Raw genomic sequence first — 17383 nt, 5'->3', positions numbered from 1 at the left:
AAGATATTTTTCCCTCAAACCTTGCTGGGTTTTGATTGGTGTCCCTTGAGCTCCCACACATAGATCATTGGAATTAAATTTCTCTCACTGAGGGATAGCAATGTGTCTGCTGTTAAGATAACTAAGTGTGTTCCCAAGCCTTCCTCCATTTCTAGGGGAGGGGAAGGAGCTCCGGAGTCAGAAGTGCTAAGAAGATTGTGCCAAAGAGCCCTCCTTTGGCCACCTGCCTTCGGGAACGGAATACCGCTACTCATGCTAATCACGATTTTCATTTTATCCCATGATACCTCAGTTTCTGGGCAGTGTTGATTCAGCTGTTTATTATTTGGTCAGTTTTATTAACACCTTGAAGCCAAGGTTTTGATGGAGCAAACACAAAACAAAACAAAACACCTCCCTTCCTCCTCCCACCACACACATTTAAGCAGATAAATGAACACTCAGTCTTCCAATGTTTTCCTTGGGTGAAAATTTTCACAAATAAGTCTGCATTTGCTAAATTATTAACACTTTGATTATTAACTACCCAGAATCAGGAAGGTCAGTTCTACTGACTGACCAGGGAACTGATCTTCACAAGCCAGCAAAGATTTATCCAAATATGATAGAAATTTCTAGTATGAACATTCTGCCTTATATAAACTTGTCCCCAGTCTAGGAGGACAAGCTGCTATCATGTTCTGAAAATCAGGACCTCTCTGTTGGTAAAAGAGAATGCCAAACAAGGGTCTTGGTATTTAAGTCTGATCAAGTGGCCAGGAAGCCAGTAAGTACAATACTGTACTGAGGGTTCTAAATTCCACAGGCAATTCCTTCATTTGTCTATCATTTATTACACATGCATCTTGGAAATACAAGATTTGTAAGATGGGAGATCTGTCCTCAAGCTATTTTTAAGGCTATTAGGGAAACCGAGACATACATAATTACAGTACAGGTGAACCTTTTTTTCCTTCTTTTTTTTCTTTACTTTTTCTTAGTTGGGATGAGATATAAATGCATGATACACATAGTGTGACATATGTAGATATATATATTGCTATTGAGAATCAGTGTATGTTTGTTTTTGTGGCTCCAGATGCCTGAGGAGGGAATGAAAGGCATTTACCCCTCCCTGTCTGGTAAACAGGACTTTATTCATATTTTACCTCCAGGAGGTGATAATAGGAGATGGTGAGGGTCTTTACTGTAATCTCCTATCAGTGAGATTAGATTTCATTGTCTAAGAAAGAGTTAGTTGTTCAGGGGATTGGAAAGGAACATCAGCCAAATCCCAGGAGCGTCCAAGGACGGGGAAGAACTAGGCTGGTAGAGGCCTTGGGGCTTAGAGGATGGGTGGAGGTGCTCAAGCTCTGAGCAGGGCCCTGGACCAAGAGGCTATAGGATCCCCTGGGACGGCAGTGACAGAGAGATGGTCAGGAACTGGGCCTGATTCTGGCTCACTGAGCAGAAAGAATAAAGCCAACCAGGGCCTCTTCCTGCTGGAGAACTAGAAATCTGGGGGACCCCTTCTAAGCACTCCAGGGTTGAGTGATGATCCAAGGGCATGGACTCCATCTCTGGAACAATTGATATGAGACTTCTCTCCAATCTAAGTGCGTGGGCTTGAGGTGGTTCTAATTAATGCCAAGAACATCTTTTAAAAAGTAGCACATTTGGCATCCTCATTGTTGTTGAACATTTCATACCTCCTACACGTGTGGGATGCTCAGTCTGGATACCTACCCCAAAGTGAGGAATTCAGGGAAGACTTCCTAAAGGAGGTGACCCTTTAGCTGAGACCTAAGAACAGCTAAGTGAGCCAGGCTAGGGCTGGGTTTGGGGTGGGAGGGAAGAGTTATTTGGGGAAGAAAAAGATCTACAATTAAAGGGCAGAAGGGGAGACGATGGTATGCTTGGAGAGAGCACAGCACAATGTGTTCAATGAACTCCTGGTAGGTAGTTCCATGTTAGTGGAATGCAGGGAGGGAGGAAGGAGGGAAGAGATTCACGTCCCGTACACCGTAGTCTGGAGGTAGGTTAGATAACCTCAGAATCTCTCCCAAACCTCTTCTCTTTCCTCCTTCCTCAGAACTCACATCTCAAAGCATAAGCCATCAGCCAATGACAGCTGCCGTCCCTTGGTAGCAGAAAATATTGACCACACAGTTTCTCTTTCCTTCTAGCAAGAGTAACTCCAACTTTGGAAAATTCGTTTTCCTTCACACAGATAGGTGCTTCACTGAACAATCATGATCATCTTTCTGCCATGCTAGAGACTTGTTTAAGAATGGAAATATGATGCAATTTCTGACCTCTGAGACATGAAGGAAAGACAACTGCAGGCCTCTGGGAAAGATTTTTTTTTTATTCTTAAAACACGCTGGAAGAAATAGTGCCTCCTCTTTTGTGAGATGTTTCTGAGTCTGCCTATGACTCCGGAACTGGGTCACCCATCATGGAGGCCATTGAAAAAGCCAGCTGAGGGATGAGCTGACGCATTGAGGGTCTGCGAATCCTTCACTCTGGCCATCACTTCCTACTTTTCCAGCTCACTTACTTGGAGGAACTGCCACTCCATTGACCCCTCAGTCTCATCAGAACAATAGTCCAGTGTCACAACCCACCTTTTCCTCATGTCTTTATGTCCCTCTTATCCACTTAGATTCCATGGTCCATCACTATATTTGTTTGCTAGGTCTGCCATAACAAAATATCAGACCGAGTGGCTTAAACAAGATAAATTTATTTTCTCACAGTTCTTCAGGCTGGAAGTCCAAGATCAATGTGTGGGCAGGGTTGGTTTCCTCTGAGGCCTCTCTCCTTGCCTTGCAGGTGGTGTTCCCCAACCTCCCTCACTAATACTGCCGCTTGCCCCACCTTCGTCAGTCCTTATTACATTAGCCTACTTTTATTTTCTGCAGAGCACTTCACAGCAGGCAACGTTGGCTTGCCTCCTCAAAGGTCATTCCCCCTTCCGCCTTGCTGACAGAACCCCATTTTGTTCAGGCGACTGTTCCCTCTACCCCTTCATTTCAGGAGTGAATCCTAATTTGTCCAAGCCAGTTACGGGGTTCCCCATCCCCTTGCCAGCAGTTGCTTTGGGATTGGGCATGTGATGGCCTTCTGGCCAATGAAATGTGAGGGGAATCCACTGAGGGGCTGTTAGGGAAAAGCTCTGTTTTTCTGAAAAGGAGAAACGTGGCCTGAAACAGTCCCTTTTTCCTTCCAGGGACCGCTGTTCTGTCTGAAGGCAATGCCTTGAACTTTGGGAGCCAGCTTACAGTCACGCGGGAAGCTGAGGACCAGGCAGAGGATGACAGGGCGGGAGGATGAAGGGGACCTGGGTCCTTGAGGAAGCCACCGAGTCCCTGAGTAGTTAATCAAACCTGGAGCTGTCTGCACACAGGAGTACTTGTTGGCTGGGTGTTCTCATCTGCTAGGGCCACTATAACCAGTTCCCACAGACCAGGTGGCTAAACGATAGAAATTAATTTTCTGACAGTTCTGGGAACTAGAAGTCTGGGATCAAGGTGTTGGCAGGACTGGTTTCTCCTGAGGCCTCTCTCCTTAGCTTGCAGATGGCGTCTTCTCCCTTTGTCCTTACGTGGTCCTCTGAACTTGTCCGTGTCCTAATCTCCTCTTCTTATAAGGACACCATGTTGGATCAGAGCCACCCTAATCACCTCTTTAAAGGCTCTATCTTCAAATATAGTCATATTCTGAGGTACTGGGGGTTAGGACTTCAACATATAAATTTGGAGGATGGTGTGAACAATTCAGTTCTGCCTTACCGGTGAGGTAAGAAGTACCCTGATATGTAAGTCAGTTCAGCTGGGATCTTTTGTTACTTGTGTTTGAGAATATCCTGATTCCATTACTGTCTAAAGTGATCTTATTTACTTACTTGCTCATGTATTGACTGTCTCTCTCACCAAAATGTCAGCTTCATGAGGGTTGGGACCCACTCTGACCTATTCGGTGCTGTATCCCTATTGCCTAGAATCATGTCTGGCTTAGACAAGCTGCTCGAGAAATGCTTCTTGCCTGAATGAACTATACCGGGCCGCCTCTCCCGACCTTGTTACCTTTGCTAGTTATCCTCACATTTTATACTTAAAACGCAGAGTTTGATAGGCAAGAAACACTAATTTTAAGCAAATAGGAAGTTCTTCATTCTGGAGACATAGTGTCTACATAATCTCAAAGGGCACTTTACTTTTGAGAGAGGCAGAAATTATGTATGGCACCCCTCTGAGCCTCAGGGCCTTCCTGTTTCAATCAAACAAGGAAGTGAAGATCAAAGAAAGCCTGGCTGATGAGAGCCTTGACTTTGACTTTGGTGTGAAGCAAAATCACCTGGATCCTTGTTTACAGAATCCAAACGCCTAGCTTCACCGCTTAGACTCTGATTTAATGGGTTTAAAGTGGGCCCAGGCATCTGTATTATTAAAAGGCCAGCCAGGTAATTTTAACAAGCCACCCAACCATGTCATGAGACCTGCGTGATTGCCGAAAAAGGAGTCTGGACTGAGAAAGGCTGGGGAAGGAAAGGGATGGAGCTGCTCTTAGGCCCCATTATCCCCCACCCCCCAACCAGGGCTATGACGAGGCCTTGAGCCAGGCCAGAGAGGGGCAGAAGGCTTGGAGACTGAGCATCTCTCTGTTTAGATACAGTTAGGCCTAGAACCGTTTGGACCAGATCAAGCATGAGGAGAAGGCAGTCATCTCAGGCCAAGACCTGCCCCCTCCAAGAGGCAGCTGGACATTCGACCTTCTACCCTTTAATGTGCCTTTTATGTTTTCTGCTTTCTGGTCAGTTCTGGGGAGGGGACAGAAATGGCCTGAGTTGCTGAAAATGCCGCTGGTGGCTTGGGAGTGTGTTCAGGACTGGAGGTAATCCAACCTACCACAGGTGTCTAAAAATAGAACCAAGCCAGTGAGAAGCCAGCTGGTTAGGGATCCTGAGGCCCTCCTGGGTGATGGAGAGGCCTCTGAGGCATTGCAGCCCTGTGGGAACCACAGCCTCCTTTTCAGCACCGCCCTTGGCAGCTCCCACCAAGTCAGGTAGCTGCCATTTGACCCCGAAACAAAGCCACTCTTCTCCGGAGCAGCCAGCCAGGCCAGCAGGCTGCAGGATTCAGCCCCGCTGCTGCATTGGGTCTGTTGGGCCCCAGTGGGCCTTGCTAGCCTGCCCTGGTCACCAGGAGGGCTCTATTTTAAATCGTGATAGGATGGTCCCCATGGAACAGCTGAGGCAAGTGCTTAAAATAGAGGGCCCTCTGTTTCCTACTCCTACCCCACCCCTGACTCACCCTGCTTCCCAGACCCCACTGCTGTCTGCCTGCCAAAGAGCAGAGAACTGTACACCACTGGGAACTAAGGCAGAGCGGAGACATTGTCACAGCGAAAGTACTCAAGAAGGAGTGGGCAAGGGGCTGGTGTCTGCTTAAGCAGAGGTGTGTGTTGGGACACAGAGCTCTTGGGGGTGGTGCCTTATTCCTGAACAAGTTTTTATTGAGTAAGTACCATGTCGACAGCTCCATGCTAGGAACCAGGAGAAACAAAAGAGCGTGCCTGGTCCCCCATGCAGAGAAACTAAACAATGTCATTGGAAATTACTCATTTACTTGCTGAGCCTGACCACATGCCAGTGCTATTCTCAAAGCCTTACAATGGCCTAACTCGTTTAATTTTCACAGCTACCTTATGAAGTGGTTACCAGGTAGTCACAATTATTATTATCATTATTATAAAGATGAGGACACTGAGACAGAGGCTAAACAATTTGCCCTAGGTCACAGCTAGTGAGGGACAGATTTGAGATCCGAATCCAGGCCCTAGCACCTGAGGCTGGGCTGCCACCCTGGCATTAAACTGTCCTCAGTGTGGCTGGCCACAGACTAGGGGCTGGGAAGATGTTGCCTCATGCCCCTTCCTCTTCCTGGGAGTTCATAACAACGATTTTTTTTTTTTTTTGTACAAATAATAGAACCAGGAGCTCTCCGTTTTAAAAGGAACTCAAGGGCTGTGGAGTGTAACAACCCAGCCATTCTCTGGAACTTCACATCCAAATACATGTCGCCCTTTTCACCTTTGGAAGGCTAAACAGTGATGCCGTTGTGGCTCCAAAAATTCTTGGCTCTCCATTTTTGGAGTTGCTTCCAGAGATAGTTTTTGAGCACAACAAGAATCAGTCTCCAGAGAGTCACATTTATTCTCTTATTTTTCTACTCACGATATTATTGCCTAGCTTTATCACACTAATTATTTGCCAGACTTAACTCTGAATGCCTTTTAACTATTTTTAAAAGTCAAATCTACTACAAACTATTTGCGGCTTTGCCACCGCTGAGGTTATTCCAAAGAATACACCAGAGGCTCTAAAAGCTATTTCATGAGAAAAGCTAAAAACCGGAACAAAACAAACAAAAATATACAAAACCTCTGAGCAGAGGCAGGGTAGGAGGGGATCATCCCTTGTGACTTTTAGAGGGGAGGACTCATTTGGATGCCTTAATTCTGCACGTTTGTAAGAAAACCAATCTCACTGCCTAATGCTTATCTTTGGTCCACTAGCTTGTACGCTCTGAAGGACAGATGTTCGTTTTGCCCACCGTTGTATCCCCCAGCACTTAGTATGATGTCTGACCCAGGTAGGTGCTCAATAAATGCTTGTTGAATGAGCGAATTCACCAAGTAATATTAGGAGCGATGACTGTAGGTTGTGTGTACCCACGGGGTATCCTCAGAAGGTGGAAATGGGGACAGTCTCAGAGAAATGAAAATGAACAATTCGGCCAGATGCAAATGTATTCCCCCTTGAAGGAGGTTTGTAAACGTGCTGCTGATGAAGGCTTGGGTTCCCCCTGAAGACCACTCAAAGGTGTACAGTCAAATCTAGAACCAAAAGGGCTTATATGTGAATTAATGGTTTTGTAACCTGCCCAAAGACAGAATGCTCTATCAGGGTGTACGCATGGGGAAATTTACCTGCAATTCTGAAAAAGAAAGTTGAAGAGCTAAAACTAGTTGGTGTGAGAGATCCGGGGGAGAGGGTGCCTTGAGCAGCGTATGAGCTGGCAAAAGCCATCCCGTTGAGGGTGAGGGGACCCTAAGAGACCAGTCCCCAATGCCAGCAGCGGTTAAAATCCCCTGACCCTTGGCCTCTGATTCCACATGCTAAGAGACCTTTAGAGAACAGTTTGTTCTTCTAAGGCTATCAAAAATGTGTATTTGGAGTGCTGGTTGATCAATTTCCAGGGGGTTTGACTTATACCAGTCAATTCTCCTGAGCCTGGTCACCTCCAGATGCACTGACAATATCGTGTGGTCTAGCATTGCGTCACAGTGGTCCCAAACCACTGGCACCTCCTCCCTCTGACATCTATGAAGCTTTAACAAAGACAGAATCATGGGATATGATAATAATAGCTAATAACTATTGAATACTATATGCCAACTATTGTTCTAAGCATTGGGGGGTGGGGTGGGAAGAGGCTTAAATTATGGTAAAATGTACATAGCATAAAATTTACCATTTTAATCATTTTTCAGTGTATGGGTTAGTGACATTAAGTGCATTCACAAAGTTGTACAACTATCAGCAATATTCACTTCCAGAAGTTTCTTATCATCCCAAGGAGAAACTCTGTACCCACTGAACAGTAACTCCCCATTTCTCCTTCCCCCAGCCCCCGGTGACCTCTATTCTACTTTCTGTCTCTATGAATTTACCTATTCCGGGTACTTGCAATGGGAGGAATCATTCAGTATTTCTCTTTTTGTGTCTGGCTTCTTTCACTTAGTATATTTTCAAGGTTCATACATGTTACAGCTTGCGATAGTATTCATGCTCATACATCAAAATTTCACTCCTTTTTAAGGCCAAATGGTATTCCGTTGGATGTATAGACCACAATTTGTTTATCCATCCATCCGTCCATCCATTGATGGACATTTGGGTTGTTACCACCTTTGATCGTTGTAAATAATTCTGCTATGGATACCGATGTGCAAGTGTCTGTTTAAGTCCCTGCTTTTAATTCTCTGGGGCATATACCCAGAATTGCTGGATTATATGATAATTCTATGATTAAAGTACTTTTTGTGTATTAAGATATTTAATCATCACATCGAATCTTATAAAGTCAATAGTATTAGCATTTTTAGCTTACGGATGAGGCACACTGTTAAACGATGGCAAAGTCAAGATTTCAACTCAGGGAATCTCAGTCTAGAACCCACATTATTATTTATTTATTTGTTTGTTTTTATCCAGAGCCGACGCTCTCAATTACTATAGTAGAGCAAAGATGTTGCAAGATAAGTGAGCAAGAAACAAATGTGTGTGTTACAGGCAGTGAATACTATAGGGGTTCGGACAATGAATTGTGTGAGCTGGTGTGAAGCTGGAATTAGAGCTGAGTCTTAAAGGGCGGAGAGACAGGGAGAGAGACACAGGGCAGGGCATTTCACTCCTGGGAGAAAGGAAGGCGCATGCACGGAGGCTGACTGAGTATGGTTTGTTCGGGAAGCACATACATAGGCCAGCATGGCTACAGCAGACTCTTCTCCTGGAATTTCAATTTACACAGGTTGTTGAAATCAGACTGGGAAGGCCCCAGTTCCGCAGGTAGTAGGGAGTCGTTGAAGGAATTTGAGAATAACGGTGGCTTGGAAAAACAGTGTTTTGGAGTGATTTGTCCGGCAGGAATGTGTGCAAAATGGATTAGACTGGGTTAAGTCTGCAGGCAGAGCCATCCTGGACAGCAATCTAGACAGGACAACAAGAGGATCTGGGCCAGGAAAGGGCAGTACAAGCGGGAAAAGAAATCCACGAGGCCGTGAGAGACGCAGGAAGTTCCAGGCGACGGGGTTTGGAGACCCGTTGATGGCGGCAAGAGAGAAGAATACATTAACGCTGGCCGTGGGGTTTCCGGCCTGAGTGACCGGGGTAACTATGATGACACTAGTGGAAGACAAGAGGTGACTTTTGGTCAAATCGAGTTTGAGGTGACAGCAGGACATCCAAATAGAAACATCCAGGAGGTTGGGGAAATGTAGGCGAAGAGCTGGGCAAAAGTCTGGGCTAGGGGAAAAAAAATGGGAGAAATATTCTTATAAAGAAAAAGTGTTTGTCGGGGGAGGCACCTTGGAGCGCCACTCATGGCTCCAAGGCTCTCCGGCCCCCGTCAGCCAGAGGGTCGCAGGCCTTCAGCTAGAGAAAAACTGACTCTCATGCTGCCACCCACTTAAGGGCTGAGCCCCTCCCCAGCCTGACATAGGGTGCAAAAATTTCCTTTTTTCTTTAGTTCAAAAGGACCAGGTTGTATTTTTCACACCAGACGTTTTCTAAGAAGCCTCTCTCTATGAGCTCATTCCCAAACCCCGACAGTCATTCTTCGTTGCATGAAGGGTAAACAAAGCGCAGACCACAAAGGTCCTTGGATACCCAACCTGCAAAATCCCCGTCCTGAAGCCAACAAGGGCTTCACATCCATTTCTGCCCATGGGGAAATACACACCCTCAACAGATAGGAGGCTGTAAAGTAGGTAGAGTATCTAAGAAAAACGGCGTCCTTTTATAAAAGAAGAAGGTGTGTGGATGATGACTGGTCCACTACCTTAGAAACTCAGGGAAATATGCCCATCACCTACATCCCCCCACCGTGAAACAAAATGAAAACAAAGGCAAAATAACAGTTATAATTTGTACATCTAAATTATATATTTTTATATATTTCTATATATTCATTCGAATAGTAGCTCACCTCACTTTAAATCTTATAACGCTATGATAAAGCATAATTAATATCTAAGTTTTATACATGTGAAAACTGAAGTTCAGAGAGGCGACATGCTTACTGTTGCAAAGCTAATAGGGGCAGAACTGGAATTAAATCCCCGATTTTGTGACTTCGGATCTGTTGCTACCTGTCCCCATCCTCCAAAGGTTGTTCGCCATACAAACAGCTCATTCTCTGCTAGAAACACTTCACATGGACCAGCAGAAGCCGTGTCCATAAGCTGCATCACAATTTAAAACATATTTTATGTAGCTATAAAGGTTTATGTTTTACAAGGTGCTTTTAAACTATCTTTTCCTTTAATTCCCTGTTGTAGTGTTGTAATGCAATTGATAAAACATAAAATACAGTAGAAAGAGTTGGATAGACCTAAGTTAAAGTCTTAACTCCATTTATTGACTCTGCAAGTTTCACTTTTCTCATCTATAAAAGGAAGTTGAGATCAATGCCTTTTTATTTAATTCTGTGGAGTTGTTATAGGATCAGATGAGACAATGCAGGTGTAAGGGTTTTATATGATAAGGATCCCCACAAGGTTAATTACCTTTATTTTAATAAAAAACAAACCCTAGAGCTTCCACATATGTAAGTGCTCTTATTTACCTGTCCCATGTCAAGAAAATCAAATGAGATGGAGAGGAGCTAAAGAAGGGCATGTTATGTCAAAACTTTCTTAAAGTTACCATGGTTAGTTCACATACTTACTGGGGCACACGGCCCGCCTCTCAATTTCTCAGCCTAAATGTAGCCCCAAATTTCCCCTTTCCAGCCCTTAGATAATTTCCCCATTCGCAAACGACTTTGGGAGACTTGGAGCATGCACTGCAGCTTTGGGGTGCACTAACTATATTTAGCACTGAATTGGGGAGGGGGTTATTGTCCCCACGAAGACAGGTAAACCAACTTCTCAGAGCACCCAAAGTATGACAAAGAACCTAATGTAAGATGCCCTGTGACAGACTGGTTCATGGACACGTATGGAGCACCCATTTGGGGACCCTGGGCAGCACTCATTTCCTGTTTGGGCAGTCGGGGGAGCAAAAACCAGATAGAATTCTCAGAGGCTTGTCTTACTTGCCTCAGATGGCCCAAAACCTTGATGTGGTGACCTGTTCTGCAGAGTTGGTGTCAGTTCTGGCATCACGACAGTGTGGAGGCCTATGCTGCTTGCTTCTGTCTCAACGGGCAGCAGCTCGAAGACGGGGTGCAGGCCCAGGGCCTAAACATCCTGTTCCTCAGCTAGCAGGCTGGGCACAGACTGTGGGCCTGCCGGCATCCTGGAAGGGAAAATGTAGGCCATTGAGAGAAAGGACGTCCTCTGCCCTGGTCACCCACCACCTCGTTCCCCACTTTCTTCCAAACCACAGCCCTGGAACATCTCAGGCTGATTTCTCAGGATTTTCTCCTTGGTCCTTGACTTTCCACCACCATCTCTCACTTCTGTTCTTTCCCCGTTCCTGACTCAGATACCACTATCGCCACCCCCATTCAACGCCCCCGCCCTGCCGCAACACCTCCAATCCCCAAATCAAGTCCTTATGTAACCTGTCCGCCTCACATGATGTCAGCGTATGTGTGTCTACGATCGACTTTCGAACTTTTTCCAAAGGCTTCCTGGCATCATTAGTAAGTTGTTTGTGAACAGACAAGATAGGTGTTACCATCCCAACTGGACGGATAGGGAATGAAATGGAGACTGGCTTGCCCAGGGTCACCGGGGTGAAGGCCAGAGCTGGGGCACTTGGATGGCCAGGCTCCCCAATCCAGTCAGCACCCCCGGTGCCCTCTGCGTGCCGAGCCCTGGGCACGCGAAGACTGTGTGCCCCAACTTTTCTAGCACAGGCTTGCTTTTAAATGGCCATATCATTTTCATGAACTTGGTCCTACTCATTAGACCACATGTCCCAGCTTTTCCCTCAGAACGTGTGGCAATGAAGGAGTCTTCTGGAGTCACAGGATCCAGGGCCCGTCCTGTGGGAGTCAAGCCACAGGTCTTCTTCAGTGGGGGAAGAGTGCTGGCACCACCCCGAGGTGACCTCTGCTGTGCGAAGCCCGTGGTTGCCCCCTGCGCACCAGGACCCACGATATCCTGTACGAGGCCGGTGTAAAGGTCAGTGCTGGGAGTCACCCTGGGTTGGCAGGTTAACTAGAAAGCCAGTCACATGAATATGAGGTCATATTCTAGTCAGCAAGGCCAGAACCGAGCTTCCCTCCACCCCTCTGCCTCTCCCTTTCCTCGGGGGATAGTCTGTCGTCAGCCTCGCTTGCCGCCAAACTAGAAAGCATGAGGGGTGACGGTGGCAACAGGAATGCTGAAAATTTTAATGGGGCTCAGATTGCATGGCAGGGGGTGCCACCCGCAAGCCTCCAATTACTTGGGGAGCTGCAGGAGGGAGAGCGAGAGGGAGACAGTCACAGCTGTGGGGAGGCAGGGCCTGACGCCGTCTCCCCGCAGGTCCCCCAGTCCCTGGGAGGCTGGCGTCTTGGCCGGTCCTTTGTTGTATGGGGTTCCTATGCTCTCTTTCTTAAAGAAAGAGAGAGCCGCATTCCTAGGCCTACAGGCTTACTGCCTTAAAATACTCCTGCCTAAGTCTCCTGTCCCACCCACAGGTGTCCCCATTTGGCCTTCGCAGGTTCCCCTTTGTCAGCTGTGCCACAGATGGTCCCTACCGTGGAAATCACCTCAGTTCCGCCTGGTCCCACGGAGGGAGCCCACAGCTTTTCGCCTCTGTCACATGCTTCTTGTTTCCCCCACACAGTGAGTCAGAGAGGGTGTAGGGGACTTTCTCATTGTTTATACCTTTAAGAAAATTGTTTTCTAATTCTATTCTAATTTTAAAAGCCTTTTTTGGTAAAATATAGCACCTATTTTCTTCCTTATTTCGCTTTGGAAAACCCCCGGGTCGGGCTGGTGGGAGTTGAGCCTGGATTACTGCTGAACCACAGGGTGGGCCTGGGGAGCGCCATGGGGGTGGGCGTAGGGCGTGGTACCTGAGTGGGGCACAGGAACTGGCTTAGTGGTGTGGTAGGTGGCATGCAGGGGGAGGAAGCTGCCACCCAGTCCTTTCACTACATCCTTATTTCATCCCTGATCCATGGAAGTGATTTTCCAAAGGGTCAGCTCAGGTTCTGCTCAGCCCAGAATGGGACCTGGGGCTTTGGGTCTGTTGTCAAGCTCCAGCCAGGCTTCGCTCACTTTGGAGCTGTCTCTGGAGCCAAGCTGCCTCGACTTGCTTTTTCCGAGGCGAGAACATGCAGGAAGTGCTGGCACTTGCCAGGTCCAGCATGCAGAAGGGGTTCCGGACTCCTGGCAGCCTGCTGGTCCAACTCCAGGCCCGGTGGCTACAGGCTACAGGACGGATGACTCAGGTAAGCTGTGCTGGACAAACAAGCTGGTATTCTCATCCCAGCAGGGTGATGACTGTAATTAGCTCTTCTGTCGTCATTGTACCACCACCTTCTGAAGGTGGGCTTGCCAGGCCTGGAGCCAGGGCACGAAGAGACTGGCAGGAATGTGGTTATCTTGGTCTGTGTCTTGTTGCCCGAGATGCTTCCTGATGCTTCTCGAGCTGGGCTTGGAGCCGAGCCCACAGCACCTGCATTGTCTGATGATGTCACGGAGGCTGCTGGGCTAAAAAGAGCCCAACTCAGAGTGAGGACAGCATGGGGAAGAAACTCTGGCATGTGCTCCCTTCCCTCAGGAGACCCAAAGACCAGGCAAGCTGGAACAACTTGGCCACAGTGATGAATGGGCTGAAGCCGACATAGTGGCCGAATGGTCAGGTGTGCAGCTAAGGACTGCCTAATTTAAAAAATACTTAAAAATACCTATTTACTGGTTGGGCCTGGTTAGTACTTGGATAGATGACTGCCTAGGAATACCAGTTACCATAGGTATTGAAAAAAAAACAACAACAACACTATTTACTGAGCACTTACTATGTGCCAGATACTGTTCCATATGAAGATACACTTCGTATATCTCATTTACTTCCCGAAATTTTCCTGTGACATAGCTTTACCCTCATTTTACAGATGGAGAAACTGAGGCACGGAGTAGCCAGCTCAGAAGCACAAAGCTGGTAACCAATGACTCCAGGATCCAAACTCAGACTACCAGATGTGGAGCCAGTGGCCGTAACTCTCACGCGATAGTGCCTCTCTTCCGCGGTCATCGGCGCTGTAGTGTCAGAGGACAGAGCACTCACGTGACCTTGGCTGTCACTTCCTACTCTGGCCTTCAGATTCCTCATTATAGAAGCGGGAGGGGAGACGGGCATTGTTAACTAGTCTTTGTCGCTGAGAGTCCCTAGTTCTATGGCTCTACCCTACATGGAACCAGCTTTGAGGAAGGGTCCCTCTCTCCTCCTCCTCTGGGAAGCTCTGTTGGAAGTGTTTACACCTGATTACCAAGGGCAGTTTCATGGGCATTTGAGCAGGACAATGATAAACTTGTGGCCTGATGCCACTGACTAATAGAGCAAAGCTGCTTCCCCACTCCACGCCTCAGTTTCCCCACTCGATTCAGCGGAAACAATGACCTCTCTGAGCTCATTGCTACGGTGAGTCAGGGTTAATTAGCATTAGTCACAGACTTTGGAATCCTCACAAGAAGAGTCATCTTCTGGGTCTGGGTTGCACTTGTGGCCACGATGACACACCACTCTGGTGAGTGTCCCCGTGAATATGTCTTCAAAGCTTCATTAGTGGCTTCCTAACTTTGCGCGTTGGCCTTGGAATGACCCAGCCCCCAGCACTGGTGCTGTGACAGCATGAGGATGACCCCTCAGGAGGGCCGCCACGCGTGTGCCCGTGTGGCTGCCAGTGGCTTACTGTCCCCTGGGTTTCCTCTTGCAGCTGAATTCCCATTCAGTCTGTGTCTTGTCCTAGCTACCCCTTGCCTCTGATTCTGGACACAGGGTTCTAACCCAGACCTATTTCTTTTCTGCCTTTGACAGAAACCTCAACAAACATCTTTTCTCTCCACTTCTCTCCCTACTGACTGCCTCAGCACTTTCAATCTAGCTCAAGAGCCTATGGTGAAACATGGTGGCTTCAGTCTTCAAGGAATGGTAAATTTGGTTGGGAGACCTGTAACAATATTAGGACGAAATAAGAATGAGGCTGAAAATGAGAATGAACCATCTGAAAAAGTAAGTGCTGTACTGTCTGCCAATGTTGTTCTGCTAGAGATCAGTATAAAATGAGGAGGCAGATCAACCGCCCTGCTACGCCGAACAAGCCCGATCCAGTCTGCTCTCAGAAGCTAGGCAGGGTCGGGCATGGTTAGTACTTGGATGCGAGACCACCTAGGAAGACCAGGTGCTGTACGCGTAAAAAATAAAAAAATAAGGTATTGTAAGATGACAAGGTCCTTGCAATCTGTGAGACCAACCAAGTGTTGCCTCGCCTAAAAAATTTATAAAAAAAGAAAAGAAAATGGGTAGGAGAGGTTTGTCTTGGCCCTGCAATTCCAGCAAGGTAAGGAAGTCAAATGTGGAGCACGGTGGCCACCTAGTGGCTCTGGCAGGCACTGCTGCATTACTGCTTGACCGTAAGGCCACACACCGGATTCTTGTCTCTCAAGCAGGCTAGTGACTTCAGCTCTTTGGGATGTGGCACGATGGTTAAGGAGGGGAGATTTTCTACTCATTAAATATCTGATCAATCAATGACCTATCTGATAAAGCACCTTTCGCTTGACATCTAATTCCTTTGGATCTACAGAAGAAAGGTCTCACTTCTGGTTTCACATTCTTCCCATGTTAGAGGAGCAACTCAGGCTCATGGAAGACCAAGGCTGTGGCAGAGCTGGTGGGCCTCAGAGCAAAGACGTACCCAGACATGTCCACAGAAGGAAAAGGGGTGATGAATGATGCTGCCTAAACCTAATAGGAAGGAATAAGAGGATAGAACTCAAGTGGTGGTCTTCTTCTGTACGTATAGAGGGTTGGTGGCAGTAGAAGTGGCCATTTCTTTTCTTTTCGATGCGGTTAAAAAAAAGATAACAAAACATACCATCTTAACCATTTTTGAGAGTACAGTAAATAGTGTTAATTACATGTATATTGTTCACAGATCTTCGGAACTTTTTCCTGTTGCAAAACTGAAAATTTATACCCATTGAACAACTCTCCATTCCCCCGTCTCTGCCAGCATCTGCTAATCACATTCTACTTTCTACGAGTCTGATTCCTTTAGATATAAGTGGAATCATGCAGCATTTGTCTTTTTGTGACTGGCTTATTTCACTCAGCATGTCTTCAAGGCCCATCCATGTTGTAGCATATGACAGAATCTCCTTCTTCTTCTTCTTCTTCCTCCTCCTCCTCCTCCTCCTCCTCCTCCTCCTCCTTCTTTTTTTTAAGAAAAGAAAAAGCTTTATTAGAAGGGAAAGTACACTTCCGGACATGGAAGCAGGCCTGAGCAAGAGAAGTGTGGCTCTAAAGGCCAGGATTTCCTTCTTTTTTAAGGCTGAAAACATTCCATTGTATGTATACACCACATCTTTATCCATTCATCCATAGATAGACATTTAGGTTGCTTCCACCTCTTGGCTATTGTGAATAATGCTACAATAAACATGGGTGTCAGCCATTTTTTCAAGAGCCATGAAGAGACACTGCCGAGAAAATGATCAGCTAGATTCCACACTGGCGTGAAGGTGGGTTGAAGGTGAATGGAAGAAAGGGAGAAGAAGGCAGAGCTCCCTCTATTCCTGCTTTATGATTTAGAACAGGTAACCGACCATTGGTTACCAGTCTATAAACTGTGAAAAATGATAGTCCGTATGAACTAGTCAGCTACAAAGAACATTCTTATATATTTGTTTGCATATGAAATATTTGCCCAAACTAGGTAATATATTATTTGGCAACTTTCAAGGTAAAACTTCATTATTATTCTATCTTAATGTCACTCAGTGCTGTTACTTTCATTGTTTCTCACCTACCTTACACCAAAGGCATACGAAAAAAAAAATAGGAGAAACAATGAAGTATAAGACTTTTAAATACTGGGGATGGAAGGAACATAGTTACCAGAAAGTTTTGCCAGGCCACAGACTACTTACTGGTTATAGAATTATAAAGACTAAAGAGTCAGTTTTTAAAATTTCATTGCACAAACAGTAGAGACAATAAAAAACTCCAAAGAAAATTATATACCCCCATATTGATACCTGGACTTTTCACTTCCTTCTAGTCACGGGTACGTAAATCACGGTGGAGACATTATGTCCTCACATTGTTTTTCATGTACGTTACAACCTTCCACAATGAGACGGAATCATTACAATTGTTTTAAGAGTTCATATTCCACTAATTTATATTCCATGTAATCACTCTCCAATTGTTAATGTTTAGGTTATTTTCGATTTATTTTAAGTATCCATGTATTAAACATCTTCATGTAGATCTTCTCCTCTTCTGAACTCTATTCTTAGTTAGGAGGCAGTCAGTATAGTGCTTGGGGCACGGGTTTGGAGGCAGACAGCCTGAGTTTTGAATGCCGGCCTTCTTGTGTGTCAGCTGCATGACCCTGAGCAAAATATTTATCTTAGGCTTTAGTTTTTTCATTTGTAAAAGAGATAGTAA

Source organism: Rousettus aegyptiacus, unplaced genomic scaffold, assembly GCF_014176215.1.
Source record: "Rousettus aegyptiacus isolate mRouAeg1 unplaced genomic scaffold, mRouAeg1.p scaffold_m13_p_13, whole genome shotgun sequence".
NCBI lineage: Eukaryota > Metazoa > Chordata > Mammalia > Chiroptera > Pteropodidae > Rousettus > Rousettus aegyptiacus.
Note: the sequence above shows the minus strand (reverse complement) of the source record.